The sequence below is a fragment of the Zingiber officinale genome, chromosome 5B (genome assembly GCF_018446385.1).
Source record: "Zingiber officinale cultivar Zhangliang chromosome 5B, Zo_v1.1, whole genome shotgun sequence".
Lineage (NCBI taxonomy): Eukaryota > Viridiplantae > Streptophyta > Magnoliopsida > Zingiberales > Zingiberaceae > Zingiber > Zingiber officinale.
In genome coordinates this window covers 18,217,984-18,225,388 of record NC_055995.1, presented here as the reverse complement: position 1 = coordinate 18,225,388, position 7,405 = coordinate 18,217,984, and positions in this window count along the sequence as shown.

The following is a 7,405-nucleotide window of genomic DNA, read 5'->3' as shown; positions in this document are numbered from 1 at the left end:
CGTCGAGTACTTTCATTGAGAATTCTACTAACAGCTCACAAAAGATTACAGGAGTTAAGTACAAGAATTGGAAATAAAAGTTACCAACAACAATAATAAAATGGAAAAGTCTTGGTCGCCGGTTGTCGGTGGAGTGTAGTAGCGTTGCGGAAGCCTTTTCGGAGCACCGAGAAGAAGAAAACTTGTAGCGATTGTTGTTCTGAAGCTCTGGGTCGAGGGCCTTTAAATAAGTCCATTCCGGGCGCTTGGACCACGTGGCTCGGCCAATCGATGCACTCCATATAAGCTTGTGGATGAGTTTTCGGGTTCGGGTGCCTGGACAGAGTACGGGTCTGCGCTCGGGCGTGCTTGCTCCGAGCACCTGGAGTTCTTTCTCTAGAAGCCTTCTTCCTGCAAGAAAAGGTTAGTTCGGACAATCAAAGATTATATCTATCCTGTAAAACGGAGTTAGCACAACATAGTAGATAGGGTAGTAATTAGATCCTATCTCATTGAGACCAGGATCTAGTCAAGATCTCAACTTAGGCTTCCCAAATGGACCTAAGTTGGATCGATGCTTACAGTTCCCTTAATGGGGAATGCATCCTCACTGAGTCACTCTCCTTTAGTGACTTACCTTTACTTACCTGCCAAATATCTAGTCCTTCAGACCTGTTTGGACTTTCTCTGGCTTTGCTTAGTATTTGACCAAGCTGATCTACTAATACTTGCCTGCAACACTGAGTTAACACAATAGATATAAAAATGGTAAAGAAAAATAGTGTTAGCGTTATTAATAATTCACTAGTCTGATCGACCGCGCGCGGTCGACCAAAAACCAGTCGATCACATATTATTTAGGGTTACCTCCCCTAGGGATGCCCAACTTCACTTATTAGGACTTTCATTACTCGACTTCACTCACCAGGACTTCCATCACCTAGCTTCACTCACTAGGGTTTGGCTTCACTCACCAAGACTTTCATCACCTAGCTTCACTCACTAGGGCCCGACTTCACTCACCAGGGCTTCCACCACCTAGCTTCACTCACTAGGGCCCAACTTCACTCACCAGGACTTCCACCACCTAGCTTCACTCACTAGGGTCCGACTTCACTCACTAGGACTTTCACCACCTAACTTCACTCACTAAGGCCTAGCTTCATTCACCGGGGCTTCCCCCTGCCTAACTTCTAGTTAGGACTAGTCGCTCAATAGACTTCTCACCTGCCTATCTTTTGGTTAGGACTTACCCTTGCTAGTCAATTTTCTCTTTCAAACATTAAACCCTTAGTCAAATTGACTAGACTAAGGTACATTGTCAAACATCAAAACCCTAGAGGTCGATTGCACCAACATTAAACCCTTAGTTAAACTGACTATACTCATGTGACTATTGGTATGAATAATTCTTAGATCTGAAGTCACTATGATTCCCTACATAAGGAGTTGTATACTTTGGTATCAACAAACATCACCTGTAACAGAGTGGACCATAAAGTCGATCACTTGGTATGAAATAAGTTATGCGGAGGGATGTGAGTGATGTAGATGAGATCTATCCCTTCCATATGATGGAAACGATATCTGTGGACCCCTTGATTAGTAGGACATAAGAATGCATGACCATGCTTAAATGATTCAATATGTGATATTGAGCTTATTTGATTGAGTGTGACTACTTAGAGATCAAGAAACACAAAGATTGATAAGAGGATGACATGGTCTATGCCGCATTAATCAATCTAGATATCAAGGATAGAAGGATTGAATCATACAAGATAATAGACACGAAAAGGTTAGGTCAGATCTTGACATTCTCATCACTTGGGTAGCAATAATACATTGCTAGATGTCACTCATTGCTTATGTATCTAAAATAGTTTTAGATATATTGCCAACGTTATGAGAGCTTATTGGGCCACACACAAAGAACACATTGATTTGGAGATGGATTATATGGCTAAGTCTAATCCAAATTGAGTTAGACTCTAATGAATTTAGATTAGACTCGTTGAGTAATGGGTTAGACTCATTGGTTTATTGGGTTAATGACTTATTGTATTAATGGTTAATCTAATATACTAAATCCAACCCAATAAGATTAATACATCATTACTCAAAAGGAAGATCAAGAGACAAAAATATTTTTGTATTCATTGGATGAGTACAAAAGTCATTCATAAAAGTAATAATTAGGTGAAGTAATCTTTTTGGTAAAGTAACCTTTTGATGAAAGAACCTATTTGGTAAAGTAACCCTTTTGTGAAATCACCTTATATAGATGAAGTGACCTTTTGGATGAAGGTGATCTTCTTGATTTTTGCTCTTCTTCCTCTTCTTCTCTTGGCCAAAAACAATCTTGTGTTGTTGCTAGCGCAACAAATCTTGTTTCTTCTCCAAGTTGTGAGTTCGTGAGACGGATGGAGAACATGTTCGTGTAGATATCGTAGAGGCGTGAGCGTGCTGATTGGACTGAGATCTGCATCCTAAAGAAACGTTGTTGCTGGGATTGCGAAGGACATGCACCAAAGGTATAAACTGTTGGTGTGGGAAGCATCCGACAGTCGAACCTATGTTTTGATTATGTCAAAGGGTTCACAATTAAGTTGTCTTGTTATTTAATGTGTGGGAATGAGTTTGTAGGAAAGTCCTGAGTGTACTTAGGCAAAAGTCCTAGTTGCAGTTAGGTAGATAGAAAACCCTAGGAGGAGGTAACTCTAGGTCCTAAGGGGTGGTAATCCTAGGTGGGAAGTCTTGGCGGGTCGAGGGCTTTGGGCAAAAAGTCCTAGAGTCGAGGACTCTAGGTGGAAAGTCTTGGTGTTGCGAACCTTCCACTTGGCGGGTCATGGAGCGGACGTCTAGCAGAAAGTCCTGGAGTCTCGGGGCGCTAAGAAAAAGTCCAGTTGGTCTGGAGGATCAACTGACAACAGGTAAACTTTCCTGAGTAGAGTAGGTGAGGACGCGTTCTCCGGTGAGGGAACAGTAGGCGTCAGTTCGACCTAGGGTTTCCGGTCGGGAATCCGAAGTCAGAATCGAACAGTTGGTGACTGTCAAATAATCATATTTATTGTGTTTAATTATGCTAATTCTGTTTTGTAGGATATGTTTTTGGATTCTAGACTAACCTATTTTGTAGGAAGAAACCCTCTCACAGCAAGGCGCGAGGGCTCCCTCATGGAGCTTGAGAGCACCCTGGATGCTGAGCAGAGGGTGCCCTCATGGAGCTTGAGGGCGCCCTGGACACTGGCGCGAGGGCGCCCTCATGGAGCTTGAGGGTGCCCTAGACCTTGGCATGAGGGCGCCCTCATGGAGGTTGAGGGCACCCTCAGGCAGATAAGCTGTGTAGTGGTCAGAGCTCATCCACGCTGCGGATTCGATGTGGGTGAGGGTACCCTCCATGGTGTTAGAGGCCCCCTCCATGAGCTTTATATGTAGGATTCAACCAGCAGCTCAAGGCATCATCTGAAACACGATCCATCTTCCATGTTCTGCTTAAAGAACGTTCCGATAAAGCCGCAACTTGACTCTGACGACCAGACACTTCAACTTCACTGTTTTCTTTTATCGTTGGTATATTTTATTGCTTTGAATTGTACTTCAAAAGTTGTAAAGATTTACAAATTGATAGTGATTTCCCACTGAAAGTAATCAATGATCGCGGGCCTTGGAGTAGGAGTCGCCCAATGCTTTGAACTAAGTAAATCTTTGTGTTTGCATTGTTTATTCTTATATCCGCTGCGTTTACTCGTTAAGTTTTCCGAAACGAAAAGTGAAAGCCACAAGCGCTATTCACCCCCCCTCTAGTGCTTTCGATCCAACAATTGGTATCAGAGCGGGGTCGCTTCGAATTAGTACAACCACCATTCAAGCAATATTTTTTATGGTGATTTTCTGATTTTTCAGAGTCGATCAGAATCAGTATAATTGTCGCTTTCTAATCCATTTTTTTTGCAATCGAAGTTTTTGCTCGAAGCTGGTGTAACACCACTCGAGTTCAGGTTTTATTTTTTTTTATACCGCACTACTAATCCAAGACTAAGTCTTGGAATAAGTTTTTGTTTTTGTTTGTGTGCTAGATTCCAATGGCCCATCAAGAAGGCTATAGTACAACCCGACCACCACTCTTCTCTGGGGAAGACTTTAGCTACTAGAAGGGCCAAATGGAGTCCTATCTCCAAACTCAGTTTGAGGTATGGATGATCATCAAGACCAACATCTCGCTCCCACTTGACGGCGCAGGAAAACCCATATCATGTGAAGACTGGGACCCTAGCATAATAAAGAAGGTAGAAGCCAACGCAAAAGCAACGTGTATCCTTTAATGCAACCTTACAAAGGAGGAGATGAATCGAGTGTTGGTTGCTACTCGGAATACAATCCTAGTTCCCCTGTACAAAATTTTTTACAAGCGTAGAACTATCCTAGCTACCCATGTGCTCTACTGAAGTTAAATTTGGATTGCAAATGATGCTTAACATTATTAATCCAAATTGTCATTCAAAAGTTAAACTTGGATTGGAAACGATACTTAACATTTTTACTCAAAATTTAACCGATGTGATCTTCCTAAGTTAAACCATATTACAGAAGTTAATAAAATATCTATTTCAAAGATCATCTTTCAGGTTAAACATGGCGAGGCACTAGGCCTTCTTGGGTATGAGATCATCCACCACTTCTTAGACAAAGCCTCACAAAGAAATCAGATATTTAACTTCTTACAGTAAACTAGGTTTAACTACATAGACCTCAATAGAAGCACAATATCGAAACATGAAATTGAGACACAAAATTGATAACAAAAATGATAGCATAAAATCGATAGCCTCTTGTGTTTGGGTTTTCAAGATCTACACAAAGAACTAGTTATGATGCGGAAATAAATAACTAGTTATACCTTTCTTTGTAGCTAAAGACCTCTTGATCTTTTGTTGTATTTCTCTCTTCCTCTTGGATGTTGTGTGGGCAATGATCTACCAAGATGGAATCCACTCGAACCACTTCTTCTCCTCCAAGACTCTCGAGCCACCAAGGGATGCCAAAATAGGAAATTTTCTTCCTCTTCTTCTCCTCCAAGCAACCGACCACCTATGTGCTCCTTCTCCTTTTCTTCTTCTTCTCCAAGCTCCGGCCACTATGAGTAGATGAGGTGCCAACCTTAGAGAGAAGAAAGGGAGGATGAAGAAAGGGTGCCACTTGCCACAAGAGAAAGAAACCAAGGAGAAAGATGAGAAGCAAGGGCCGGCCACACCAAGGAAAAGAGAGGAGCTAAGAGAGATCAATTCTCATCTCATAAGGCACCCTATACCTCCCTTTTATAATTCTTGGTCACGGCAAAAAAGGAAAGTTTTAAATATAATTAAAACTTCCTTATTTGTGGCCTCCCATTTTAAAAAAAGGAAATTTTAACAACAATTAAAATCTCTCTTTTCTAAATTTCCCATTGTACATGGAAATAAAAGAAAGTTTTAAAATTAATCTTTCTCTTTTAAAACATGTAGACAACTACAACAAGGAAAGATTAATTAAAACTTCTCCTTTTTAAATCATGGTTACAAAAAGAGAAAATTTTATCAAAAATTAAAATCTCTCTTTTAAATATTATAGATAACTACAAATAAGGAAAGATTTTAACAAAATTAAAATCTTTCTTTAATCTTTTGTAGATAGCTATAAAAGGAAAGATTTTAAAACTCTCTTTTAAAACCATGAGGATGGCTATAAAAGGAAATTAAAATATTTCTTTTAACTAAAAAAAGGAAAAATTTTAACAAAATTAAAATCTCTCTTTTAACCATTGTAGATAACTAAAAATAAGGAAAGATTTTAACAAAATTTTATTTTAAACAAAACTTCCTTTTTTCCTTTACCTATGGTCGGCCCCATGCTTGGTCACCAAGCATGGCATGGCCGACCACTACATGAGCTCCAAAATAATGCTTGGCCGACCCCCTTGCTCCAAGCAAGGATGTGTCCGGCCTATTACTTAGGTAAGAAGTGGACTTTGTGGATACAAGACATTATAGATGCTACAACAGGGACCGAGAGGAGAAATTGATTTTGGTCTCCCAATGAGCTTGAGCTTCCTGTGTTCGCCCTGAACACCCAACTCAAGTTTATCAATAATAACTCATATCACTAAAGAGTTATTATTGAATTACCACACCAATCCCAAATTACATTATAGGTTCCTTCTTATCATGAGTGCATTAATCTCCCTGTGTTTAAGATATCAAATGTCCATTAATTAAATGAGTTACTGATAACTCACTTAATTAATATATAGCTCTAAGAGTAGTACCACTCAACTTTATTATCATGTCGGACTAAGTCAACCTGCAGGGTTTACATGACAATCCTTTTGACCTCCTCAAGGGGACATTATCAACCTAGATTACTAGGACACAGTTTCCTTCTATAATCAACAACACACCATATAAATAATATTATTTCTCAACTTATCGGGCCTATTAATTTATCGAACTAAATCTCACTCATTGATAAATTAAAGAAATAAATACTAAGTATACGTACTTTTTATTATATCGAGATTAAGAGCACACACTTCCATAATAACAGATGTCTTGTTCTTTTATTAAGTCAGTATAAAAAGAACTACCTCAAATGGTCCTGCTCAATACACACCTAGTGTACTAGTGTAATTTTATAGTTAAGATAAACTAATACCAAATTACACTACAACCACTCCAATGATTTATCCCATTCCATCTTGGTTGTGAGCAACTATTTATAATTTATAAGAAACTGATAACATGATCTTCTATGTGACACCTCACACCATGTTATCTATAATATAAATTAAATAGACAACTGCATTTAACATAAATGCAGATATTTGACCAATGTGATTCTTATTTCAAACTAAGTGTTTATACAAAAAGCTAGACTTTTAGTATACATTCTAACACCGAGTCGGCCCATTCTCAAGCGTAAAAGAATTATGTGAGAAACTGATCGAGCTACATGAGGGCACGCCCGACACAATGGTAAGTAAGCGTGACTTACTTTTTAATATATTGTATAACATCAAAATGCAGGAAGGAGAGACAGCTAGCCAGCTTTATGCGAGAATTCAAGATCTACTGAACGGACTTCACGCGATCAGACAGAAAGTGGAGAACCACGACGTTATAAGGTACATACTTAATGCCTTTCCGAGGAACACCTTGTGGACACCCATGGTTGATGCTACAAAGTTTCTAAGGATTTGTCTTTAATTAAATTAAATGAGTTATTCTTTGAATTTGAATTACATGAACAGACTAATGCTCGGTCGGTCAAGAAAGGTGTTGCATTGTTTGCAGGTACACGCAAGATAAAGGATGCAAGGAAGAAGCGCCAGATCGAACCCAAGTCCGAAGAAGAACCAGACTCGGATAAAGACGATGTTGAGATTACTGCC